The 27,704-nt window shown below is 34.7% G+C and overlaps 1 protein-coding gene and 1 pseudogene across 2 annotated transcripts in view; both read left to right on the top strand.

The window, feature by feature from the left end:
- Window positions 1–27,704, top strand: part of LOC145804441 (putative F-box protein At1g32420) — a 187,816-nt gene that overhangs the window by 16,946 nt on the left and 143,166 nt on the right. The window lies entirely within an intron of this gene.
- The window catches only part of LOC145803481 (protein DETOXIFICATION 45, chloroplastic-like), a 49,151-nt pseudogene that overhangs the window by 11,918 nt on the left and 9,529 nt on the right, over window positions 1–27,704 (top strand).

Raw genomic sequence — 27,704 nt, 5'->3', positions numbered from 1 at the left:
GAAGATCCGGTTCATCAAGTCCATAAAGACTGCCGGGGCATTGGTAAGCCCAAATGGCATTACTAGAAACTCATAATGGCCATACCGCATACGGAATGCCGTCTTCGGAATATCCTCCTCCCTGACCCTCAACTGGTGGTAACCTGATCTCAAATCTATCTTAGAGAAACAACGGAAACCCTTCAATTGGTCAAACAGATCATCTATATGGGGCATAGGGTACTTATTCTTAACCGTAGCCCGATTCAACTTTCGGTAGTCGATACAAAGTCACAAGGCGCCATCTTTCTTTTTAGCAAAGAGGGCCGGTGCTCTCCACGGCGAAACACTAGGGCGTACAAATCCCTTATCTAGCAATTCCTGGAGCTGAATCTTCAACTCACTCAACTCGGCTGGGGCAAAATGATAAGGTGCCATAGATATCGGCGCCGTGCCGGGCACTAAATCAATAGAGAACTCTATCTCTCGGTGAGGTGGCAAATTAACGAGATCCTCGGGAAAAACATCCGAATACTCACAAACCACTCTCGGCAATACAATCTGGGTCTCATCACACTCACCACTCATAAAGCTAGCAAGTAGACCACTAAGCTCACTCCGCCCTCACGGATCATAAACCGGTGGCAACACACTACCAACCCGATCCCCCAAGAAATGGAAACACTCCCCACTCAAGGTACATACCGTGACCCTCTGGCGGTAGCAATCAATAACTGTCCGGTATGACGATAGCCAATCCATACCCAAAATAACATCAAAACCCTTCATGGGCATAACTACAAAAGGAAACGGAAGCCTACGATCGGTGACCTCTATATCACAACCTCTACATCCGTGTTTCAAAATCAATTCACCCCCAGCAGGTGATACAACACATATAGGAGATGCTAATAGTGCCAACTCCAACTCCAACACAGATGCAAATGTAGCAGATACAAAAGAATGAGACGCACCCGTATCAATCAACACCCTAGCAACCGAGTTGCAAAACAGAAAGGTACCTTTCACCACTGATGGAGCCGGTACTAGGTCCTGCGCGGTAACAGCATACACGCGCCCTGTAGGCCCCTGATCCACCTGCTCACCTCTAGGAGCAAAAGACTGTTGCACAGACTGGGATGATGAAGCTCCCGGATTGGCCCTCGAGGCCTGCACAGACTGAACTGGCTGATAACTTTGCGTCTGCCTAGAACCAGACGCTCCTAAAGTGGCACTCAACTGTGGGCAGAACCTCTTTAGGTGCCTAGGTTGACCACACTGATAGCAAGACAAAGGCTGGCCCCTGCCCTGACTCTGGACCTGAGGTCTAGCTGAAGAAGAAGCAGCTCGTTGACCCCCTCCCTTCTGCGGGTAAACCGAAGACTTGTGACCCAATTGGCCACATGTAAAACAAGTCAAGCCTCCCTGATTACCTCTTCCGGAGCCTGCACTCTGCATTGGAAAGGTCGATCTAGCCAAACCACCCTGAGACTGCTGAGGGTTAAAACCCCTCTGTCTCCTGCCATCACCCTGACTATCTTGGCTCCTTTTGGAGCCTCTATGCTTCTCATCATCCTCCTCCTGCATCATAAGCTCCATATGAGCTGCAGCATCCACTAAACGTCTATACTCTCAAATGAAAGATCCTTCAACCCTCAGCTTGAGTCCACGCCTTAACTTCCGCTCAAACTCAAAGCAACGGCGTTCCTCAGACGCCACAAGCTCAGGTGCAAACCTGGACAAACTGGTAAATGTAGCCTCAAACTCGGCCACTGACAAGCCCTGCTGTTTAAGCGAGCAGAACTGTTCCCTCAGCTTCTCCCTAGCAGCTGAAGACAAGAACTTCTCCTGGAAGGCATCTACAAAAGGCCCCCACGTACCACCAACACGGCCTTTCTCGTACTTCCACCATTGACCCGCATCTCCCTTAAGCTGGAAGAATGCCAAGGTCACCTTCAATGCTCTGTCCTCGATGCCAAGCATCTTGAACGTCTTACTCATCTGCTCCAACCACTCGTCAGCCTTAAGTGGCTCTTTCGGGTCCCCAACAAACTCGTCCGGGTTAGACCGGAAAAACTCCCTCTTCAAGAAAGAAGTCCCTACCTCAGCAACTTGATTCTCAGTTCTGAGAATACCCAAAGCTCCTGCTATCTCTCAGGCCAAGGCACTCATGGCCTGTTGACCCATTGGCTTGGCCACATTGGCCTGGCCAACTCCCTCTTGCTGTTCCGGAATCTCATCCGGTAGAGGCACCTCCTGCCTCCTAGGCCTACCACGCCCACCTCCCCATCCTCGTCCTGACATCCTAATAAAGGTAACGAAGACGTTAGCACATTCATAAATGTGCCGAAACTAAACACTCGCGTCCTAATGCATGGACAACTGTAATTCACTCCACGTAAGCACATAAACACATAAACACTTACGAATTTCATTCCCGGATAATGATAGTCCCGAGGCGTTACTAGAGTTCCAGTTAGAAACAGCATTGATCAAGTGCTTTTCTAACAAGACTCACAGAAACCCAAGGATCCAATCAACATCCTAGAAATTAAATCCCATACCCAAATAGTCACATAAGCATGTTATCACATAAGCACATAACATTACATCTAAATCTCTAACCAAGCGAGACAAACCCATTGTGATACTAATCACTTCCCACGTACCCAAAGTATTCGAATCCGATACGCTCTGATACCAAGTTGTAACGCCCTCAAAATAATACATAAAACCCATCATTTTAGACTTGCAATGATATAAGAGGAATCAACACCTTCCTATTCATCAGAGTAGTTCTTACAACAGTATTACATGTTAACAACAAAAGCAAATGCCCTAGAGGCCTACAGCTTTCCAAGTCAACACTTGGTTACAAAGAGAAGAGTACTAACTCTATACAAAATAAGCCCTTGGCTTGAAATACATGTAATACAAACAAAATAATCAAAAAGAGCCTTCTACTCCCAGAATCATCCAAGCTATGTCCTTAGAGATGGCATGCTACCTGTACCTGAAAATGATGTTCCATAAAGGGTGAGCCAACGCCTAGTAGAGATATGCTAAACACAACATGAGCAGTAACTAAGACATTAGCAATTGATAAATGTTTGACTCACATAAGCCAATTCATACACCATTTTCATTGCATGACAATTGTGTCCATGTTTCCTTTCATTTTTCCATTTCTTATCACATTCTCAATTCATGACTATGGCTCAGAACCTGGCCAACAATTTAATAGTAATTCATACTAAACATTTCCCATTTCACAATAAATAAGCACATTAGCTATATCAACTCCTCGATAAATAGGCATACAAGCTATACCAACATTCCAATAGATAAGCATATGAGCTGTATCCACACTTCAACAGATAAGTATATGAGCTATATCAACACTTCCATAGATAAGCATATGAGCTATATCAACACATTAGCTGACAAGCATATGAGCTGTGTCAACGGAGTCCATCCCCTATCTTCTCCCATACAGTATCCGGTTTAGAGGTCCATCTCCCATCTTCCCCTAAACCGTGGAGTACATCCCCTATCTCCTCCCATACACACAACGTATATACACATAGGTCATATGCATAATCAATCAATACATAAAGTTAATGTATTCTGTCAACCGTCATACTCTATGACACATCCAATTGATTAGTTTTAGTTTGCCTAATCATCATGCATTGTCTACAACAATCAAGAGTACCTTCCACCGGTAGTCCAAAGCAATTATTTCTAAACAGATAAATAATGCATCAACAGATAATTTATCCATATTTCAAAAAGTGAGCGATTAACAAATCCAACTTCACTATTCCATCTCATAATGAACCAATTTCATTATATTCAACTCAATTTCACAAATCCATAACTTTCCCAAATTAATTATACTAATTAATTTATATACAAATTAGGGCTTTCTTCCCATTTTCTCAATATTAACCCAATGGTTCAAATATCAACAACCAACAACAATAACTTCATTTTGAAACCCAAATTACACATTTAAGAATCAAAATAACAAAACCCTCTTTCATAACTTTTGAAACACTAAGTCCCAAAACCAAACCATCTAAACAACATACTCAAAATCTAGGTCAAAACCCATAAGAGTGAGTAGGAATCCCTACCTCAAATTCAGAGCTCAAAGAAAGAAGATGACGAAACTCAAAGTGCTCCAAAACTCAATATGCTCGAATCAAAACGTAGCCCTCGACGATCAACACAACTTTTGTAAAGGCCCAAGGTAAGGAAATCACTCATACTAGATCAATACCTAGAGAGAAGTTGAGGTTCTAGTGAGAGAAGCTCTCTAATGGTGTTTTTGAAAAGTAAGAGAGAGAAATGGAGTTGAAAAAGTGATCCAAAAAGTCGGATCTCAGAGTGATATACTCGTCGCCCCGCTCGAGCGTGGAAACCCCCGCTCGAGCGTCACTCACAGACTCCCGCTCGAGCGTCCAAGCCGCCGCTCGAGCGCTGGATATACGCTCCCAGAACTTTTGCAGAACCAGGTCCCCGCTTGAGAGTCACACACACAAACTCCCGCTCGAGCGTCAAAACGCCCGCTCGAGCGTCCAACACTGCAGAGGAAAATACTGGGAGATGGATTTTCCCGCTCGAGCGCCAAAACCCCTGCTCGAGCGGACAAGCCAAAATCTGGGCAACTACTTTTGGTTTCTAAGGTCAACCAACCTGTTTCAAACCTGCCCAACACAACCCAAGACTCAAATACAAAGAGTAAAGGATGTAAACAAGATATACACAACAACCAACTCCATGGAACCTAAGTCCGGATACAACAAATAAAGAAAGGGAAGCCGGGATCGCTATATTGACGACATATTTTTGTTGCACATTCCTGGGTATTATAGCAACAATGACCGTATGGCTTTGTGGAACCCTGCTATGAGAGAGTTCAACCGCCTCCATGTACTTGAACCTATCTTTCCCTTGAATTTTCATGCCCTTACAAGTGTGGTTAGATTTGGGTTGGACCCATTGACTAGGGATTACAAGATTATTTGGATTCGCAACTTTGTTAAAAGGATTGGTGATGAAACATATGATATAGACTATCCTTATCATGTTGCTGCAATATATACTCTAAGTAAAGAATCGTGGAGACATTTCGATCTTCTTACAATACCTAAAGACCGTAATATCTATAATTCTTTATGTGCTACATGCATAAATAAAGCATATTATTGGTTGTCTGGTTTGGATTATAGTGAACATAGGATCCTTTCATTTCACATGTGGCTGGAGGAATTTAAAGAGAGAGAAGAGCCTGATCATCCTGAACCTCAATGGGGGTTTCTTTCATTGTACAGTGATTCTATTGGTCTGTTCCTTTGTCAAACTGGTGTGATTTTGCAATCTATTATTGATATATAGGTGATGGAGGATGAAGGGTGTTGGACCAAACTAATAACAGTAAATCCCTTTCCAGAAGTTTTTCTTCCGCGTGAGTTTTAGAAGGAGGAGCTTTTGTTTGAAAGTTAGACGAATGAGTTAGTGTTGTATAACCATGAAACCTATGAGATGAGAAATCTTGAGTTCTACGGATGTGGCAATGCTCTTGGGCTTTGGGCTATATGTTACAAGGGGATCTTAGTTTCAGTGTTTGGACAAAATGATGAAGAGGGGCTACCAATTCTCTAATGTGGTTCATGACTTCTTTATTGTTGGTTGCTGCACGAGCTTAGCATCTCCAACGCATGAGGCAAATGGAGAGAATTAGGCATTTTGCCTATTGAAGCTACATTTCTAGGGTTCCAATGCATGAGGCAATGGTGAGGCATTTTGCCCATTCTCGTTTTGGTTCTCCACAGGTAGCCAGCCTCCATTGCTAGGCAAACTGTGTTCTCGCCAACTCAGGTGACTCTCTTTCTCTTTTCTCTCTCTTTCTCCCTTTCCCGTTCTTCCCCATCAACAATCTCTCTCAACCCACCTCCTGCACTACGAAACCCTTCCCCTTCTGTTTGATCTCGCTAAGCTTAGTTTACTTCTTGTGATTCAGGAAGATTCAAGAGGTCTGAACATTGGATTTCAAGGTCAGAACTCTTTGAACCCTAAATTAATACATTTGCTTCACTTTGATTTCTTTCTTGGTTTCCTGGTATGTTTGTCATCAATTTATTCGACTCAATGAGGTTCCCCTTAATGTTTATAATAGTTTTCTTTTAGAAATTAGTTAAGTTAGTTTGATTGGTTAGCTAAAATGAAGAGTATGATTGGAGTGTACACTAGTTAAACTAGTTAGGCAAAATAAAGAAGGTAGTTTTCTATGTACTTTGAGGAGGCATTTTAGAGAGTATGGTTGGAGATGCTCTAGGGTCTAGGAATCCAAATCCCGAATAACTTATTTATTCTTGTCTTGATTGTCTATCTTCGGACTCACTTTGTTTTACTATGGGTATGTTTTCTCAGTAGTTTATTCTCTGTTTTGAAAAATACTACTTTTTTATGGATGCTAAAATTAATAATTTTTGTAATAACTTGGATTTATTTTTTTTTTAAATCATTACATAATTTAATTGAATGGTTGTCGCACCCCGTGATTGGTGATATTTGTTTTATATGAAAAGATCATTTGTAAATGGGTTTATGATAATTGAAAAACAGTTCTTTATTTGTTACACAAGTTCGGGGTGAAATTTGTGTCTCTCGAGTTGAAGACCTTGCTTTTGTAAAATTTTAAAAATAGTAGTATAGCTCTAACACTTACGAAAATTTTATGAAGTGTTTACGCATGAGTATTTATTTTCTAAAAATTTAAGAATTGAACAGTGTTAAGTTTAATGTACAGTAGAATTTTTGTGTTGATATTTGATATTAAAATCATGACTTGAGGTAAAACTTATTTGGTTTAGTTTTGTATATATTTGGGGCATGTTTAGTTAGTTCATGGGTGGAAATTTAATTCAAGAGCCATAATTTAGAATCAATTTAATTTGGGTTCATGTAATACATGTTTAATTGTTTGGTTCTTTTTAATTATATGAATGAAAAGTACCACTTCGAGAGTTGTTATTATTTGTTATATTGTATTATAAATGTTTGAAATGTGAATTTATGGTGTGTTTTATCAAACGGAAAATATATTTTGTGATGAGACAAATTATATTATTTTATGTTACAAAATATTAAAATGTTGTTAAAATAATTTTAATTGATGTATATATATAGATATATGTATAAATTAAAAATAAATAAATAAATAAAAATAAAAAAAAAGGAAGAGGCAACCCACGTGGGGCTGCCCCCACCCCATTTCCTTTTTACCTTTTCTTTCCTCCTTCTGCTTCATTTTCTTTTCCTTTGCCAGAGAGTTGGTTCCGTCTCTCTCTCTCTCCAATTTCCACCATTGTTGCTCAAGCTTTGAGCTTAGAGTGGAAGTCCTTAGAGCGAGATTTTGCACAATCTTTGTAAATGGAAGTTGGAGAGCCCACTGCACTCTTCACACCGGTAGTCTTGGATTCTTGATCCGGCAAGCTTGCATTTCAGATTTGTTTTTCTTCATATTTTGAGGCAGGGATCTCTTTGATTCTTTTCAATATATCACTATAGATGGACATGTGGTACTTTTTATGGCATGAAAAACATGAGTTTACAAGTGATTTTTTTTGAAATACATGTAGATGAGATTTAGGGTTTTGAATCAAATAGTTTAATCTTATATTTTGTTGTTGATTATGGAAATTTAAGCTAATAGAACATGTTTATGATGGTTGAAATAAAAGGCCCTAATTTTTAATTTAATGTTTATGAGAATGAAAAGAAAAGATGGTATTTTTTTTTATATAAATATTGAGTCATGTTGATTTTTTTGTGAATAAGAAATGTTAAATGGGAAGAGAAGGAAATTTAGATGGTTGATCTTGTGATGTCTTGGTTAATATGATGAATGGATGCTATTAAAAGTTAGTTATGAAGTTTAAAATGAAAAACCCTAATTTTTATTTGATGGTTATGTAATATGAAAAAGGGTTAATGTTTATGAATGGTTGAGCTAGGTATTGTCATTGGTAAATTGAAAAATTTGATAGTTAAAAAGTAATTAATAGATGATTCTAATAATTATTGTGAACTAGAAATGGAAAGTAGAGAGAGAATGAAGTAAATGATTATCATGAAATTGGTCTATGTTGTAAGTATTGGTGATCAAAAGTAGTGGAATCAATTGTGGACATTACGAGATGGTATAATTTTTAATCTAACTCTAGACAACGATGGTAATATTGAGGTATGGAAATGTTATGAGAATCACACTATCTTGTTTATAAGAATTTATATTATTACTATTAAATGCTTAGAGGTTTTGTCCTTGGCCATCGGTGAAGGATGGTATTACTTGTTGTAGAATTGATGTGAAATAGGTTGATATGAAACCTTATGTGTTGTTGAATAACTGCATAATTACATAATTATATGTGAATGAATGGAAGGAAATTGAGATGCACGTGTTATGGAATGTGGTTGTGCTATTTAGAGGTAACACGATCCTTTCGACTAGCAACCGGTAAAACGGGCTGATGTGCTATATAGAGGTAATGCGTTCCTTCCAATTAGCACCCGCTAAAACAAGTTGTGCTATGTAAAGGTAATGCGTTCCTTCCAGTTAGCATCCGGTAAAGCAGGCTATGCTATGTAAAGGTAATGCGTTCCTTTCGACTAGCAACCGGTAAAGCAGGCAGACGTGGGTCTTGGCGAGACCACGATGGTAATGTGGGGCGTGGCGAGACCTTAAGTTGTTTATTTTATTACGAAATTTTATTGCTAATGTGTGTATATTTGTAGAGATTATTGTTGACGAAAATATGTATTGAGAATATAGTTGAAGTTGTGTTATGAGGTGAATTGATTCTATTGAGAATATAATTGTTATGTTTATTAGTGTTGTTTGATGTAAATGAGTAGCACAAGAGTATAAAGGATTAATTGTGGATTGATTTTGAAAATAAACAACGTGATGAAATCATTTGGATTATAAAATATGAGTCATAGAGTTGCCGAAATGGTTATTGTGTGTGATATTCGAGATGTGACTTCGGTTTGGAAATCTTTTGAATTGAAAATAATGAGTTACGAAGGTCTGAAAAATGGATTTTTCTTGAAATGATAAAGAATGATTCTTTTGAGAAAAGTATATGTATGTATGTATATTTTGGATATGCAAAACAACACTATCTATATATATTTATTGAGCTAAAGCATTCATGATCATATATATCTATATTTTACTATTGTTTAGAATCACTGGGATCTCTACTGGACATTAGTGTTCATCCCACGTTGTTAACTATTTTTCAAGTGAGAAGTTTGGAATATTTTTCAAGACCATAGAGTCTCCTTATTTGTTGACCACGGGGTCTATTACTTGTAGGCGGAATGCCATCTTATTGTAATAAGGGTTGATCCCTTTTTATTTATTTGTTTTGTTTTATTTTCTTCTATGTAAGCCTAAGGGCACATGTTATAAATTATTATAATTGAATAGTTTATCATCTTACATACGAGAGAGAACATTTATTGCTGAGCTATTTATTCTTGCTTCTGCTTTTATTATTATGGAAATGAACTATAATCAGGGATTGGATAATGATATTCGAGTAATAAAACACGGGGCGTTACAATTTTTTTTAAGTAGTAATCTTTAAAACAACCCAGTCTGACATCTGCCTGTACTCAAATTAAGAGAAAATATCATTTAAGTGGAATGTAAGATAAATAATCTTAAATTAATGAAAATCTTTGCAACACTAAGACACTTTTATAAACTTTTGCTTAAAGTTGGAACTATTTTGTTAACATTATACTGACATATTATTTTCCCTATAATTAACAATTCCAAACTCTCTTCTTGGTGCCTAGCCATTAAAACATAACACATCTCTTTGTTTTTACAAGTAATGCTTCAATTATTTGGACCATTGATTTATTGAAAATAGAAAGTTAAGTTAAAAGAGAAAACTGTTGAGCTAAATAAATGTATGTGTTGTAACCACTTTTTTCTCCATTGTGAGTCTTTGATTCATTCAAATTAGGGGTGGGCAACGGTTTATCCGATCCGCACAACCCGCGCCAAACCGATCCTACCCGCACAAATCTGACCCTACCCGCATGCATAAATAGTGCGGGTGCGGGTCTATTTTTTCATATAAAAATCGGGTTCGGGTCAGACCCGACCCTATCCGTGCAAATCAGAAACCCGCCCGCATAATCCGCAGATTATGTTTAAAAAAAAAAAAATCTCTTTACATGTTAATTCATTTTTTGATCCTCTCATTTTTTTGATCCTCCTTTACTTTTTCTCTCTCTTTCTCTCATCTAGGTCTCTCTCTCTCTCTCTCTCTCTCTTATCTTGCCTACTTCTCTCTTCCCTCATCCCCGTCACCGTCACCACCACCATCTCTCGCCCCTTGCTCGACATCTCTTTCATCTCCTCCTCGTCGCCATTTCTCTCATCTCTTCTACCGTCGCCGTCGTCTCTCGCAGATCAACCTTACTCCATCGCCGTCGTCTCTCCATCTTCTTCTCTTCTCCCTGTCACAGTGTCGCCGTCGCCCAATCGCAAACTAGATCTGGAGATGCCAGATCTGGAAGATCTACTATGTATTTGGGATTTGCTCATGCTCTGTTTCGTGTTTTGATTTGAACAAACACTTTTGGAGTGAGGTCCAGACACTTAGGCCTCCTGGGGTTTTGTTTTCATTCTTGGTTTCTTGTCAAGATCAACTTGTATTAGCTGGATTGTGCAATGGCCCTCGTGGCCCGGCGTTTAATTGGTGGAAGATTGATGAGAAAACAATGGAGTTCAGTGAGATAGCAATCATGCCTCAAGACTTGCTTTATTGTTTGTTTGATAGTGATGGCTTTGTAACTTTTTGCTTCTTTTATTTAATAAAAGAAAATGCTTTTATTGTATTGTGTTGTGGGCAAGATGATATAGATCCAGAAAATATGACTTACGAGGGACAAGTTTAAAGATATACACTACAATCTTTTTCATTTTGTTGTGTGAATTTCATACTAAATTCAAAGCAAAAAGTTATAAATATTTCAGTCTAATTTTTGTCCCATACAGAACCTCCAACTGCAATTGAAACACAAAAAAAAATTTATTTTTTTTTAAAAAAAAATCTAATTCACAAACTGTCTACATCCGCCTGCACAACCGCATGACCCACCCATTCAATCCGCAACCCGCACTGCGAGCGGACGCGGTTCCATTTTTTCCCAACCCGCACCCCATCGGGCGGGTCCAACCCGTTATCCGAACCGCACGAAACTGATCCGTGAACACCTCTAATTCAAATACAATGTAAAAACAAAGCCTTCCATTTGTCTTCTTCGTTGTAATTTATCAATAACTTCCCACTTTAGTATTCAAAGAAAATGAAGAAGAGAGAATAGTATTGGCATGGAGGCCTCGAGTAAAAAAACACAAAAATAAAAGAAGATAATTTATGGTCTCACATTAGACACATTGTGCTCTCAACTTATTTCGTTAAGAAAAATACATTTAGTCTTCGTTTGGCATTGGCTTTTTTAGTTGGCTTTTTTGTGTTAGGACTTTTTTAGCCTCGTTTGGTTTGGCTTTTTTTTATTTTTCTGACTTTTGTGAGAGAAAAAGTGTAATGATTATGGTTTGGATGTGATATTTTATCTTATTGGCTTATGTAGCCAATTTTATCTTTTTGTCCTTTTTTAGCCAAAAATCAAATGCCAAATGAATCTTTAAATTTATATTTTAAGAAACAAAAAAAACACTATATTATATTTTTTATTCTTCTATTTTCATTTTTAAGATGCACACTACCCATACCCAAAATGGTAAAAACTATAAACATAGAGAAATTGTTTAGTATTATTGGAATAAATATAAGTGTTGCAAGTGGCGGAGGGAGTGAAGGCTCAGAGGGGTCACGTGCCCTCCCTAGATTTTGGAATTTTTTTATTTTTATTTTTTTTTGCAAACATAAAGAAAATATTTTAAATAAAAAAAATTACAAAAATATTATTAGAGTGAAATGTCAATGACATTTTAAAAATTATGAGGATAATAATGGTTGTTTTAATTGAAAATGACAAGACTACAATAAACCATATTATCTATGAAATTTTTTGAATGTAACGGTGATGTCATTATTATTGACATGCAAGTATAAGATAGCGTTTGGTAGAATTTTCTAAATATGATTTGAGAATAAGAGTTGTATTTTGAGTTTATAAGTTTTGGAATTATGATTTGAGTGTGGAAAATTTGTTTGGTGAATGAATTTTGAAAATAGTTTAGAATTGAGTGGGGAATTTTTGATGTGACATATGATATTTGATACAGAAACTTACAACTCATAACCAAACACACAACTCAAAATTCTATTCAAAACTCAAAAAAAAATTTAAAAATTCCAAATTTTGTTTATTTAAAATATAAAAAATAATAGGTGCCAATTGTTAAAAACAATAAATAAATAAATAAATTGCACTGTTCCGATCAACCGGCCGAACATCCGAGAGGACGACCGGTTAGTCCAAATTTTCCCGCCGTGGAAAGAGTTTTCAAAAGTGAATGTGAAATTAATTTTTGAAAACTGTAACCAAATACCACGTGCAAATCAAGAGGTATAATTATATTTTCAAAGCTCTTCCAAACCGAGCCTTAGATTCACAATTTAGAAATTAAATTCTTACCTAAAGTCTTCAATTAGTTAGATATTAGCACAATCTTGAAGAATTCAAGCCAAAGCCTTCAATTTCTCTTCAATTCCTACACTTTCTCACTCTAAAAGTGAACTCACTCTCTCTCTAGAATACAATCTTAGATTTTTGCTCTCAACAATGGGCAAAGATGAGCTCAAATGAGCTTAAGGGTCACGTTTATATAATTATAGTGGCTTAATACAATAATTAGAACATTTGGCCAACCAAACACAACTTAATTAAGTAAACTGAATCAGTTTTTAATAAAATTTGTCATATGATTCTAAAAATTCCAAATAACATATTGATGTAACCAATTTTGGTTTCGGAGGCCAATAAGGCTTTCAATTTTCAAATCAAAGCAGAATTCCAGATAGATAGTTCTACGAGTAACAGATAAAAAGCCAAATAACATACAAAATACACGATAAACATATAATTTATTTTAATCACTTAATTAACATCGTTAATTATGGATTACTAATTAATTACGGATCGGGGTTGTTACAGCTAACAAGTACCCTCTAGGCATTGTTCAATTTTGAAAAGTGTGTAAAAAGTATCTTAAAATATATATAAAAATGTTAAAAGTGTATTAATTTCAATAAAAGTGCATTAAATTTAGCAAAAAATGACTCGTATTTTTAATTCTTTTGTTTTTTAGTTGTGTCTTAGGGACACTTGTTTGCAAGACACATCAATCAGTCCTTCTACGGCAGAGGGTTGCCCGTCAAGCAGATCAATCCCTCTGTGAAGTGGTTTAGGAGTTTTTTTTAGGTCTATTTTTAATAATTTGAATTGTTTATATTATATGATTTGTCAAGTATATTATTCATTAAAAAAAATAAGTTAATCATACATTCTTAACCGCAAAATTAGGTTCCAATTATTTTTTAAAAATTATCTAAATCATGTTAAGTATTTATTTTTGAAAAAATAAATGTGCTTATGGTATGGAGCTACAAATATTCAATCAATTGAATTTTATTACATGAATGATCTAGTCAATAAAATCTACAATATGAATAATTCAGATAATTAAAAAAGACTCGAAACAATTCCAAGAATCTCAACTCCAGAGATTAATAGGAATCCTAGCTCCAAAAATTAACATATTAAGGCCTCATTTGGAAACATGTTATTTTAGTAATTTTTTTACTTTTTTACTAAAATATGAGGTAAAAAATAGTATGTTTGGAATGACTTTTTGATTTTTTATGAAAAGATATGTAAAAAGTAGAGACAAAAGTGAATCTTTGACTTTTTTGTATAAGTTATAGGTTTTTTGATTTTTTGAATAACTTTTTGACTTTTAAGCTAAAAGTATTGTTATGCCAAACGAGACCTAAGAAACGTTGTGTCCTTGGGCTTCAAAGCAAAGCACTTATTAGTCTCTTTTGGAAAGTTTGTTATTTTAATATACTATTTTAGTTTTTAACTATTTTAGTAAGTTAAAATTTTTGTATTTAAGAAGATGGTTGTATTTTTTTGTAATTGGATGTGATATTTGTAAAAGAAAAAGTGAAATGATTATGGGTTTGATGTGACATTTTGTCTTATTGATTATTTTAGCCTATTTTGTCTTGTTGTAAATTTTAACTTTAAAAAAGTCCTAAATCCGATTCCCAAACAGGGTTAGTCCTTTTTTTTTTTTTTTTAAGAAATTAGTAAGTTGGATTATAAAAAAAAGAAGGAACGCAATCATTAAATCGATTATCTGAATCTCTAATTCTCTCACTATTCTTAAATTTAGGTGACAATTGGTTTATTTTTCCAAACTCAACTTTGTTTTTAAATTATGATTTGGATCAAAACTGATAATCAAACAAAATTTTAAAATACAACTCAAAATTACTTTCAAAACTCCTCTTTTTTTCCTTTTTATTATTATTAGCCAATCAATCAATCACTTTTTCTCACTCATCTCTCCTTTCACATTCTCACATATTTTATATATCAATCAATCAAATAAAAAAAATTACAAATAATCTCAAACTTATTTTTAAAACTCATAACCAAACAAATTTTTTCTTTTCAAATCATAGTTCAAAAATTTAAAACTTGAAACACAACATTTTACTCAAATCATAATTCTAAAGTTAAACCAAGCCAACCACAAATTTTCTCACTATCCCAATACAATTACATAATGTTCTGGACAAACTACCTCTTCTTCCAGTTCAAAAAATAATAAAAATAAATAAATAAAATAAAACTGCCTCCTCTTCAAGGCTTGAGCTCCCACAATATCCACGTGATAAATTATAAGGAGTAATGATTGAGACTCTCATCTTATAAGATCCTCACAAGACTCTTCTAAATTTGAATCACTCATAATATAAACTCTACATATATATATAAAAGTGAACCCTATACATATATGGAGGATCAAGATTACTTTAGGAATCTGGGAGTCATCCTCAAAAGATCTCAAACATTCTCCAATTGTAAGTGCTTTGACGACGGTTCCATTATAGGCCCATGGATCTAGCCTCGGGACGAATGGAAGTCGTCACAAGATTCACGCTTTGTCGTCTTGCTTTCGGGAAGAATCACGCTTGTTACCAACAATGCTTGCTAATTATTCAGTAATCCCATGATATATGAATACATGATATTTTATAACATTATGATTGGTAAAAAAGATGAGTAGGTAGAATATTGTGTTGTGTGATTAAAAAACATAAGAAATACATTAAATAATACTCACTCCGTCCCAAAATATTAGTCCCTTATTCTATTTTTCATTGTCCCAAAATATTAGTCCCTCTTCAAAAATCAAGTACAAAAATAATATAAATTTCTATTTTGCCATTCTTTTAAATTCATAAACAATATAAAAAATACAATTATGACATTGATATTTTCTAAAAAATGTACTATCAAAGGGTAATTTTGGAAAATCATTTTTTTTTAAAGTACAATAATTGTACTATTAAAAAAAGTTGAATTTCCCAAAAGGGATCATTATTTTGGGACGGAAGGAGTAATTAGTTAAAAAATACAAACACGTAATATTTCAAAAATATTAAATAATTTCCCAACACCACACCCAGGGGCGGAGGCAGCATAGGCTGAGGGGGGTCACGTGCGCCCTCAGTTTTGTAAAAATTTTTTTTTTTATTATTTGTCATGTATAAAATGTGTTCTTTTTTTTTTCTTAACATGTTCTTTGGCTAATGATTTATTATATTATTCACAACAAGTAGTTATTTGATATTGTGAAAACACTATGTGGTATTATCTATGTAGTAGTTTAAATCAATAGTATAGCGAAAAATATTATAGATTAGATATAATAAACTCATTATTTTCAAATAGTTGACATACCACTTACTGTGATTTGTGATTTTTTATGCTTTGAGCATCACATAAGTAACGTCATATGGTACTCTAAGACTGTTTAATAATTTTCATTCAAACCACATAATTTATAAGCAATGTCATCTCTTTAATATTTTTTTGTCAAACAAAAATTAAATAGATTTTATAATAATTTGTGCTATAAATCAAGTGTTTTTAATTTTTAAAATTAGGAATTTTGATCCATAATTTTTTGTGCTAAAATTACAAACTTACATCATCATCTCACACCGAGCTATTCCACACTATTATAGAATTTTGATTTGTTCTTATTAATAATGAATATGTAATTTTTTATGTTTAAATTTATCTCATAAAATGATTATTATCTTAATGTTGGTCATGAATTTTTTTAAATAAAAAAATATAATTAATAAGTGCCCCCTCTAACTTAATTTTCTGGCTCCACCACTGACTACACTACAACAACACCACTCTCACATGGGCTGTTTGTTTGGATTTTTTTCAGCTAATTTATAATTTTTAACTTCTAACTTTAGAAAAGTTATTTTGGACTGTTTGGTTAAATTTATTTCAAATTTTTTTTAATTCTAACAGCTTATTTTAACTCAAAAAAACTGATTCTGACAAGCAGTTTACCCATTACTTCTGATTATCAGCTTCTGCGGTAGACATGTTAATTTAGGGTTATACTGTTAGATTTTATTTTTTTTTTGAAAATAGAAAAAAAAAATCAAATGAATTATAGATTATTGTTATTTTTTATGAAAAATGTAGACAAGTAATGAATAACAAAAAATAAAAATTAATTGAAAAAGTTACGTCACAACTTAATTAACAAATACTACATAACAAAATAAGTATATAATTCAACAGTTACACTAAATAGAATAATAATTTCTGATTAAAGGTATAATATATAATCTATCTATAGTGCTCCGCTGTCAAGCGGCGAAGTGTTGTCATCTCGCTGTTTGGTGTCTGGTGGGTGGTGAAGTGGACCCCACCATTAATGTCACTTGTAGGACACGTTGTGGCTTCTAACGAACTGCGCCACATGCAATATTATTTTTATATTGCTAGCTCTCTCCGTTACATAGGTGGCCTGACCTCACCTTCCTCCCTTAGGGTACGTTTGTGATGTGGGGCTGATTTTTTATTTTTTAATTATTTTAATTTAGATTAAATTTTTTTTATTTGGGATGGATATTTTAATTTTTTTTAATTTTTATAAAAGAAAAAATAAAATAATTATAGTTTAAATATGATATTTTATCTTATTAGTTTATTTTATTTTTTATGACTATTTTAACCTAAGATTAGGATGTCAAACGAAGGCTTAATTGTTGTCTATTATTTTGTTAATTATACTTCATCACGCATTTGCCCCTCATATTTTTTTTGTTCAAACAATTTTTTATCTACAAATTTCATATTTGTAATTGGGCCTCCTGTGATATTTATAGAGGTGAGTATAGTTCAGATTGATTCGAATTAAGAGTAAATTAGGATCAAATCATTACTTATGGTTCTATAAAATTTGAAATCAAACCAAAATCATAAAAATTTTGAAACCAAACCAAACCGAACCAATAAATCACTATTTAGTTCAGTTTGAAATCATGATTTTTAGAAATACTGTCATCATTCACAACACAACCATGAAATATTATTCGCAACTTAATAATTATTTAGAATTAGTTCTACCACTATACAAAAATAAACTTGTAAGAGTGAAATGTTACAACTTATAAATATATATTTGATATTACTAAGATATTTGAATGTTTACGGTAGATAACAAATTATATGTGTATATACTAAACGGTCCAGTTTGGTTCCAAATTGAATCTGTAACTATAAAATCACAGAATGAACCATGAAGTACGGTTCCTTTATTTTAAGAATAAGGACCGAATTATATATTGAGAAAACCAAACCAAACCGTGTTTACGGTTTGGTTTTGATCGAATCAGTTTGCAATGTTTCAATTTCTTATTAAGCTCTATTTATCATTTTGATAGGTTTGTTTGAGGATATATAGGGAGGATATAGAACAGATAACTAGTTACCACTAATCTTATATATGAGTAATTTTAATGGTAAAAGTTAAAATTATTTTGTTAAAATTATTTTTTAATTTATTATGATATAAAAAAAAGAGTTAAAATTATAATCACTCCCTTTAGTTTCCATTTTCAGAATTCACTTTTTAAAATTTTTTATTGTTTCAATTTTTTGTATTTTTTTTGTTTTCACTAAATTTTTTTTAATATTTCAAGCAATTTTTTTTTAAAAAATTTTTAGAGACACCTAACATAAATACACTTAAAAAGTATAATATTTGTGAAAAAAATTCACTAAATACCAAAGATACAAAAAAAAAAAAAAAAACATTTAGTATATTTTTAATATTTTTGTGTATTTATTAATTTTTTAAAATATTTTTTCACAAATATTTTACTCTTTAGATACATATAAAAAAAGTAAAAAAAAAAATTGCTTAAAATTTTAAAAATATTCACTAAAAACTAAAAAATATGGAAAACAAAAAATTTAATTTTCAAAATAATGAATTCAAAAAATTAAAACCAAACACACTGAATATTTTTTTTTGTTATACTATTTTAATAGTGGGTTGTCATTTTAGTACAACTAGTTTTGCAATATCATTATCTATTAATTTTTGTATATTCAATTAAGGCCTCGTTCTAATTTAGTAACTTTTTAGCTATTTGGCTAAAAAGGTAGGTAAAAAAAACTTGTATGTTTGGGATGACTTTTTGGCTAATTACGAAAAGATGTGCAAAAAGTAGAGAGAAAAGAGAATCTTTGACTTTTTGGTATGGGTTGTTGACTTTTTGGCTAATTAGTAACTTTTTGGCTAATTGGCTAAAATAGCCTCTTGCCAAACGAGGCCTAAGGCTTTTGGTTTAGTGATTTTATGTAGCATTAGTTTCGTTTGTCAACTATAGATTTTAGTGAAAAAGTTAAAAAGTTACTATAAGTTGTCACATCACTCTCTCTATTTTTTTACACATCTTTTCATAAAAAATTAAAAAGAATATTAGAATAACCAGTTCCCAAACGAGACCATTTTGTGGTATGAGATTGTGGATTTAACTCCGATGGAAAGGAGTTTGAATTCTTTGTTGCGTTTATTTTTCTCTAATTATGAGGCTAGCTGGTGATGATTATTGGGCTTGGTGATTGTATGAATATCAAATTCTTGCTTCTTTTTTTTTTAAAATTTCTTTTTCTTTAAAGATAAATACATTTTGATTAGTGGTGCAATTTATTTATTTATTTATTTGTAATTATGATTTTTAGTATTGTCAAGTTTTACTAATTTGTAGAATTTTACGTAGTTTATTTATTTATTTTATTTTGAGTTTTTATTTATGAAAATTGTGAACTTTGGCAATGAAAAAAAAAGTAAAATTTTTATTTGGCTCATTGTTGGATAGGAATTTTGTCTTGTGTGTGTGTGTGTGTGTGTATAAAATAAAGGATTTGACAAGCCTTTTGACTTGATTTCTCAAACCGATTGATTGAAATAGATCGAAATTGTAGTTTTCGATATGTTTTTCAAAACATACTTATGTGTATTAAAATGTGATCACACAACCAAACTGAATCCTACTTTGAGATTCTAAGAACAAAGTCGAAAAGCATGTACACTATGACACTCCAAAAATCGAGAACATCAAGGAATACATTAACAAATAAATATAGGATTTTTCTACGGTTACAAGTGTGGCATTCCAAGATTTACTTTAAGGGTGAAGTTTGGGAAACGTCACTAATGAGTCTTTTGGTTAATAACCAAGTAAGATCCTAGGAAAGATCAGAGAAGTCAATATAATTTTCCTTCAAAGTCCAATCTCCTTAGATAACAAAATTACCTTTTTGATAGATCTTAACAAGATATTAATACAAGGTCTACATAAAGTGACGGAAAATAAGGATATGTTACAAAAGATATGTATAGATATAGTAAAAGAATACAATTATCCAAACAGGATTACAAAACGAGATTCAACAAAACCAATTCCTAATTCTTCTAAGATAATCATATGTTTTCAAATGCTCCAACTTCGTCTTTATTACCTGGCATGAAATGCTATGAGCTTTATAGCGATTCCTGTTGTGACCCAACTATTGTTGTATCCCAAACTCAGGTTTAATGGTTTTATATTGTTGGTTATATCTTGCTTCCCTTGTGTTTATTAGAAATTTGGTTATTAGGTTGTTGTGGTTGCGTTTGGAATAGGTTGGTTACATGGTTTTCAAACCTTTTGTTACCTAGGATTTTGCTCCTTCACTCGAGTGACACTTCTTGTGCTCGAGCGGGCTTTGTGAACTCTCAATATTTTTGCAGGTCTGCAAAATTAAAAATATTGGGAGAGTGTATTCTACGCTCGAGCGACCTTTCTTGCACTATAGCGTTGGCCTGTTATCTGCAAAACTACTAGGAGTGTGCATTCTATGCCCGAGCGTTACTTTTTGCACTCGAGCGGAACAATTTATTGTGTCTAACGCTCGAGCAACACTTCTTGCGCTCGAACGGACTATGCATATATCAGTTCGTAACAAGGTCATTTTACATCACTTTTTCAGATCTATTTCTCTCTAAACCCTAAAGTTGAGACCCTCTCTCTCTAAAACCTACATTTTCTCTACTTTTTCATCTAGATCTAGTGATTTTTCCACTTTTGTGCCTTTGTTAAAAAGGTAGAGTGCCTCAAGAGCTTCATTTTGGTCTGAACAAGATTTGATTTCGGTGTCTTTCAAGTTCCTCCATTGTTGTTTTGGTCTTCTAAGCTTGAGGTAAGGACTTTCTATACTCTATTATAAGTTTTAACTTAGTTATCTGTTGATGTGTAAGAAATATTGAGATTTGAGGTAATTTTGAACAAACCTAGTGTTTTGGTTTAAAATCAAAAAAGAGGTTTTTGAATGGATGTATTAGAAATGGTTATGGGAGTAAGTATGAGCTTGTGCTAGGTTAAAATGCTAAACCAAACCAAACCAAACGAAGCCTTAAGTCCCATCAAATGGGGTAAATTCTTGTAAATTTTTGCAGTTGTTCTGTTTGCAGGTGTTGGTAATTTCTTTGCTATATTTTTGTTTCCCATACTTATGTATTATTTTCAGTTTGGCGTGACTGGAGCAGCCATTTCCATTGTTATCTCTCAGTATGTATTTTCTGTATTTATTCTATTTTAAAATTTTCTTCTGCTTTATTGAAGAATGACTGTGCTAGGTTTTCTATGTTTCAGATATATCGTTACCTTCTTAATGATCTGGCATCTTAATAAGAGAGCTGTGTTATTGCCTCCAAGGTTAAGAGATCTGCAATTTGGAGGTTATATAAAATTTGGTAAGTGTTTCTTTATTTTAAGATGCTGCTGGTGTGATTAAAATCTATTGGCATGCGTCTGACAGATGCGATTTACGCTGACATTTTATTGTAATTCTGTGAGAGTATGGAATTTGAATATTAATATTACACTGGATTAGGACCATAAGTCCTGTCTAAGGTGGATTAGTTCTAGCAGTTCATCTAGCGGCAGAACACTGGGACAGACTGTTTTGTTGCATGTGGGAGCTAACCTTTCTAATGTGACTAATGCTGGAAGGCACACTCAAATGGAGTCTGTAAGTTCATATATCCTTGGCTGTTGCTTCCTAAGGAGCTAGTATTGTACCCAAAAACCTTGAGGTTCTTATGAGCATTGTACATTAACTTCCTAATGGCGCGGGTTTGAGTCGCAGAAATAATCTCTCAAAAATAACAGCAAGGTTATGTACATTTTGCCCTCCCTAGATTGTGCTTTCGTGGGAGCCTTGTGCACTGGTTGACCACTTTTGTGTTAAATATGTCGGTATATTAGCTTCGAAGGAGGAGGAAGAATTTTAGGTATATGTTGTCCATTAGTTACAGTTGAAGTAAAAAGAGTATGAAACTAGGGTTAGGGTTTGAGAAAGAGAGAGAAGAGAGGTGAGAAGGAGAAGAAGTTTGAACTAATTGGCTTAGAGTTTTAATTAACCCTATACCAATAGTATATATATAGTTATAGTGTCCAAATTACATGATGACCAAAATACCCTCAACGTAATAACAAAAATATCAATAACACCCCAACTATTCTAACAGTCGCTATTCTTTTTTTCCTGCTGTTCTAAAGTATACAAGACAGGTACTGGTTGGCAATATGACTTGAGTGATAGTCATGCACCATTCTGGTGCTTGAAGAATGATCCTTGGTGATAAGACAATTATCCAAATATGCAAAAATTTCTGAAGTGTTGGATTGATGATGTTGGGACATCATGACTTTCATGATTTATTTTATATGGATGGTAGCTTTTCTCAACTTCTAAAGGATTCTTAAATCTTGAGGGAAAGATGGTTTCACCACCATGGTGCTATGTATGGAGAACAATTGTGCTGTGCGGTCAATACTAATCACTCCAAGTGCATGGCATGTACTTTTATACCTTACTCAGTGGCAGTGTTATAGGACACCTTGGAGAGAGTCTCACTTTTAGGATCAAGTTTAATAAGAGTGCCCTTTATTTTCTCCATATGCAACATACAAATGGTCGAGTTCTGGTTGACTTATTTTTGCATTGAAAAGTAGAACACAATGGTCAATTTGTGCCTCATTGGCTCTGTTTTTTCAATATTTAAAATGACCTAACACAAACATGAAATCATTAGATTTCATACATAAAATAGTTTGTTTTTCACCCTTTGTGGTCTTGTTCTTTCTAGAATCCTAGATTGTGATGCTTTTTACACATTCTTCACTCCTCTAGGTGGTTTTCTTATCAGCAGAACTCTTGCTATTCTTGTGACCATGACACTGGGGACATCAATGGCTGCTGGTCAAGGAACGGTAGCTATAGCGATCCCGGTTTTCCTTCCTTTATTTATTGTATTTCGGACTCGGTTCCGTGGATGTATTGTTATCTCATTCTCATTTCTATCCTTCACTCTTTATAGTTGAGTCTTGGATTGTGTTCGGCAGGTTTGAAACAAGTTGGTTGTGTTTGGAAACCTAGAGTTGATGCCCAGAATTTGGCCTTCGTGCTCGAGCGGGGCTTTTGACGCTCGAGCGGGCCCTTCGTTGTTGCTTCTCCGCTCGAGCGGGGAGTTTTGACGCTCGAGCGTGAATTCTCATCTCCCAGTATTTTTCTCTACAGGTCGTCGGACGCTCGAGCGGGAGTTTGGACGCTCGAGTGGGGACCATGTCTGCAAAACTTCTGCAGGTGTGCAATCGACGCTCGAGCGGCGCTTTGGACGCTCGAGCGTGAATCTGTGTCTGACACTCGAGCGGGGGTTTCCATGCTCGAGCGGGGAGTCGATTATATCAGTCTGAGATTTCACTTTTTGGATCACTTTTTCAACACTCTTTCTCTCTCTTACTTTCCCAAAAATGTTTTTGAGAGCTCCTTTCTCTAGAATCTCCCTTCTCTCTAGGGTTTGATCTAGCTAGAGTTGTGATACCCCTGTTCCGTAGTATGCTAATTGGTCCTTAAATTGAGTATGATTATGTGTTTACCATGATTTTATGTGCCATTATGTGAATATATGTGATTTTGAAGTTTTATCTGTTCACCGTAGGAATATCTGTTTGAATAATCAGCTTTGGAAATTTAATTGAGGGCCTTATCGGCCATAGAACCCGAAATTGATTACGCCATTGTGATTGGCATAATGTTTAGAGCCTACGGTGAAATTTAATTGAAACATTGATTCAGGCCAGATTAAATTGATTAATTAATGAATTGGTGCTCAAATATGTGATATTAGATTAATGGGGCTTAGTGGGGTTATATGAGACCCTTATGTATTCAACTCCCTCCTTTTATTTCATTCTGGGCTGATTAAACTCTCTAGAGGAGGAGAGACCCGAACTAGAGAGAGAGATGGGAGAAAATCAAAGTTTTGCTCTTGAATTTTGGAAGTCTTGAAGACAACTCTAGACTTGACCATAAATTGGAAGAATTGAGCCTCTAGGTAAGCATTGATTCTTGAATTCATGAGTTAATGTGTAATATTGTGTGTTCAAGGGTTGTGGTGATCAAGAGCATGATTTGAGCTGGTTTTATTGTAATTGAGGCTTGATATGTGCATGCATGTAAAGAACTCCTATGGAATCACAAAATCTAGCATGTAATTTGTGAAATTGTGAAAGATTGGTAGTGTAATCCCACATGCAAGCATGTCTTTGTTGAGTCTTATAGCAGTGAGCACTAATTGCATTATTTGAAATGAATATGAAGTCAAAATGGGCATGCATGTATAAATCACGGGGGTATAAATCTTGAATGTGTGAATTTGATATGTTAGTAATGAATTTGGATTAATTTGAGGCATGCATGTAAATGATGTAAGAAATTGAGCCTCCTAAGGTTGTGATTTCGTATTGGTAGCATGTTAACATGTGTAAATGTGTAATTTGAGCCATTGCATGCAAGTAATGTGGTTGAAATGTCGAAGTCGAGCTCAAGAACACCATTCTGGGTTTTCCAGAATTTTGACTTCCGCTCGAGTGGGGGAAGGGCCGCTCGAGCTGATAAATCGTGCTCCCAGCACTTTTTGCAGAGTTGGATGTCCGCTCGAGCGGGATATCTTGCGCTCGAGCGGGGAGTTTTTGTAGACAGGCCTTCCGCTCAAGCGCTCTATTCCACGCTCGAGCATATTTTTCATGTAACCAGTACTTTTGCAGGCCTCAAAGGTCCGCTCGAGCGGGGACCCTATTTTCTGAAATTCTGGAATTGCATTTTGTGTTCTGTTTTCCCGTTCTCTTTCACTTACAAGCACTCTTAGGCATATGTTAAGCATTGTAAATGAGCTAATGAAATGTGAATTAAGCCTAAAGAGAGATATGTGAATTAAAGAACGGATTGAACTGTTAGTGACCCTTTTGTGCTCATGAAATGTGTAGGGTCAAGTTCCAGGGCAAATCCACAAGCCGATCACTGTGAGTAATATCAATATTTGAAAGCTTGTCAATGTCCAATTGTTTATTCCCTTATAAACTTTATGAGTTGTTAATTGGGATTGTGGACAAAAGTTTGATAGGAATGAATGGACCAAAGGTCGTTTTGATGTAAATGAATGGACCAAAGGTCGTTTTGATAGGAATGAATGAATGGACCAAAGGTCGTTTTGATAAGAATGAATGGACCGAAGGTCGTTTTGATGTGAATGAATGGACTGAAGGTCGTTCTGACATGAATGAGTGGGTCGAAGGCCGTTTTGACGTAAATGAATGGGCTAAAGGCCGTTTTAATATAAATGAATAGGCCGAAGGCCGTTTTGATGTAAATGAATGGGCTAAAGGCCGTTTTGATATAAATGAATGGGCCGAAGGCCGTTTTGACGTAAATGAATGGGCTAAAGGCCGTTTTGATATAAATGAATGGGCCGAAGGCCGTTTTGACATAAACGGATGGGCCGAAGGCCGTTTTGATATAAATGAATGGGCCGAAGGCCGTTTCGACAGGAATGAAAATCTGAATGGGCCAAAGGCCAGTATGTTGGAACTACAGTTACTTGATCTAAATTTTGTATAAGTATATATATGTTAAGTAGAAATGTGAATTGGGCCAAAGGCCGTTTGGAACATGATGTTCTACATTGTTATGTAATTTTTGTATTTGATATTATTCACTGGGCTATTGCTCACGCTCATTCATGTGTTTGTAGGTGAGCCAAGAGAAGTCCAAACCCAGCCCCAGTGAAGTCTGCCAGGAACAACATGAGTTCTGGAGAGTCAGCCTTGTGTCTCACGCACGAGACCCATCCTTGCCATTTTGTTATGCATTCATAGTTTGTTTTGTTGGCAAGGACTTTATGTATATTTGTATATAGTTTTGATATGGGTTGACTCAGTATGGATGATCCTGTCTGTAAAGGATTTTATGGTACTGTATTTTGTTGTGGGTTATTAACATATACGTGTATGGTTTGTTTGATGTGCGTATAAGCACGGCTCTATGGACAAAGTTTTTAATTATTGCTTCCGTTTGGCCCCTTTATTCTGACGAGTTATGTCTGTTTTGGTCTGAGGCCGTAGGTAATCTCAGGATTACTGGCCGGTTATGTCCTTAACCCATAGGGGCGGGTTCGGGTCATGACAAGAGTGTTTTCCTAACCTTTCGCCTTTGTAAAAAGTGTGTTGATCGTCGAGGGCTTCCTTTTGATCCAAAAATTTGTGGATTTGGAGTACTTTGGTTTTGGTCTTCTTCTCCTTTTGAGCTCTAACTTCGAGGTAGGGATATCCTACTCCATCTTATGAGCTTTGTCTTTAAATTTTAGCATTTTGATATGTTGGGGGTTGTTGGGTAATTTTGAGAAGGTTTGGGATCATGATGTAATTTTCAAAAGATGGGGTTTTCATATATATAAACCCACATGTATGTAATACATTGAGAAAAGGAATAAATGTTGGATTATTGATGAAAATGGAACCTTAGGGTTGTTGTTTGAATTATGGGAAAATGCCCTAATTAGTTTGATAAATTAATTTCTTTAATTAATTTTGAGAAATGAGAAATTGAATTGAGAATAATGGAATTAAAAGGATATGGGATCAAAGGGTGGAGTTGGATTTGTTTATCGCTCACCTAGTCAAAATGTCGATATTATGTCCATTTGATGCATTTATTTTCTGTTTAGAAATAACTGCTTTGGGCTATCAGTGGAGGATAGTCTTGATTGTTGTAGACAATGCATGATGATTAGGCAAACTAAAACTAATCAATTGAATGTGTCATCGAATATGATGGTTGGAATAATACATTAACCTTATGTATTGATTGATTATGTATATGATAATTGTTTATATACATTGTGTTATGTGAGAGGAGATAGGGGATGTATTCCACGGTTTAGGGGAAGATAGGGGATGGACCTCTAAATCGGAAACTGTTTGACATCGATACAGCACTACAATGTGTATCAATTGTGAAGTATGGAAGTGATTGTTTGATTTGATATAGCACTAAAATGTCTATCATTATCAATTGTGATGTATAGAAATGTTTCTATGTTTATTTGAGATAGCACCAAAATGTGTATCATGTGTGAAGTATGGAAGTGATATCATGTGTTACTGATACGGCATTGAAATGTGTATCTGTCATGATTTTCGAAAATATTTTAATGATGAATTATAATCTCATTAAATTGGTTGGCCAGGATCTGAGCCTTATTTTTTAACTTAAAGTCGAATGAGAAATGGAAAAAGGAAATGTAGCATGGACATGATTGTCATGAAACTGTAATATGATATGAGTTGGAATATAAGTGTTGACCATCTATCAACTGCTAATCTTTTAGTCATTGTTTATAGTTGGTTTAGTATATTTCTACTAGGTTGTGGCTCACCCTATATGGGACATCATTTTCAGGTACAGGCAGCATGCCACCTCCAAGGACATAGTTTGGGAGGGTAGAGGCAGGCATACTTTTGTTGGATTGCTTTCTTTTGATGTATTACATGTAAATTCAAGCCAAGGGCTTAATATGTATATGAGTTAGTACTCATTTTTTTAACCAAGTGTTGGCTTGGAAAGTTGTAAGCCTTTAGGGCGTTTACTTTTGTTGTCAACATGTAATACTTTTGTAAGAATTACTCTGATAAATAAAAAGATGTTTATTTTCCTTA

Source organism: Camellia sinensis, chromosome 12 (genome assembly GCF_055761805.1).
Source record: "Camellia sinensis isolate YWXY chromosome 12, ASM5576180v1, whole genome shotgun sequence".
Taxonomy (NCBI): Eukaryota; Viridiplantae; Streptophyta; class Magnoliopsida; order Ericales; family Theaceae; genus Camellia; species Camellia sinensis.
Note: the sequence above shows the minus strand (reverse complement) of the source record. Positions and strands in the feature narration are given on the sequence as shown.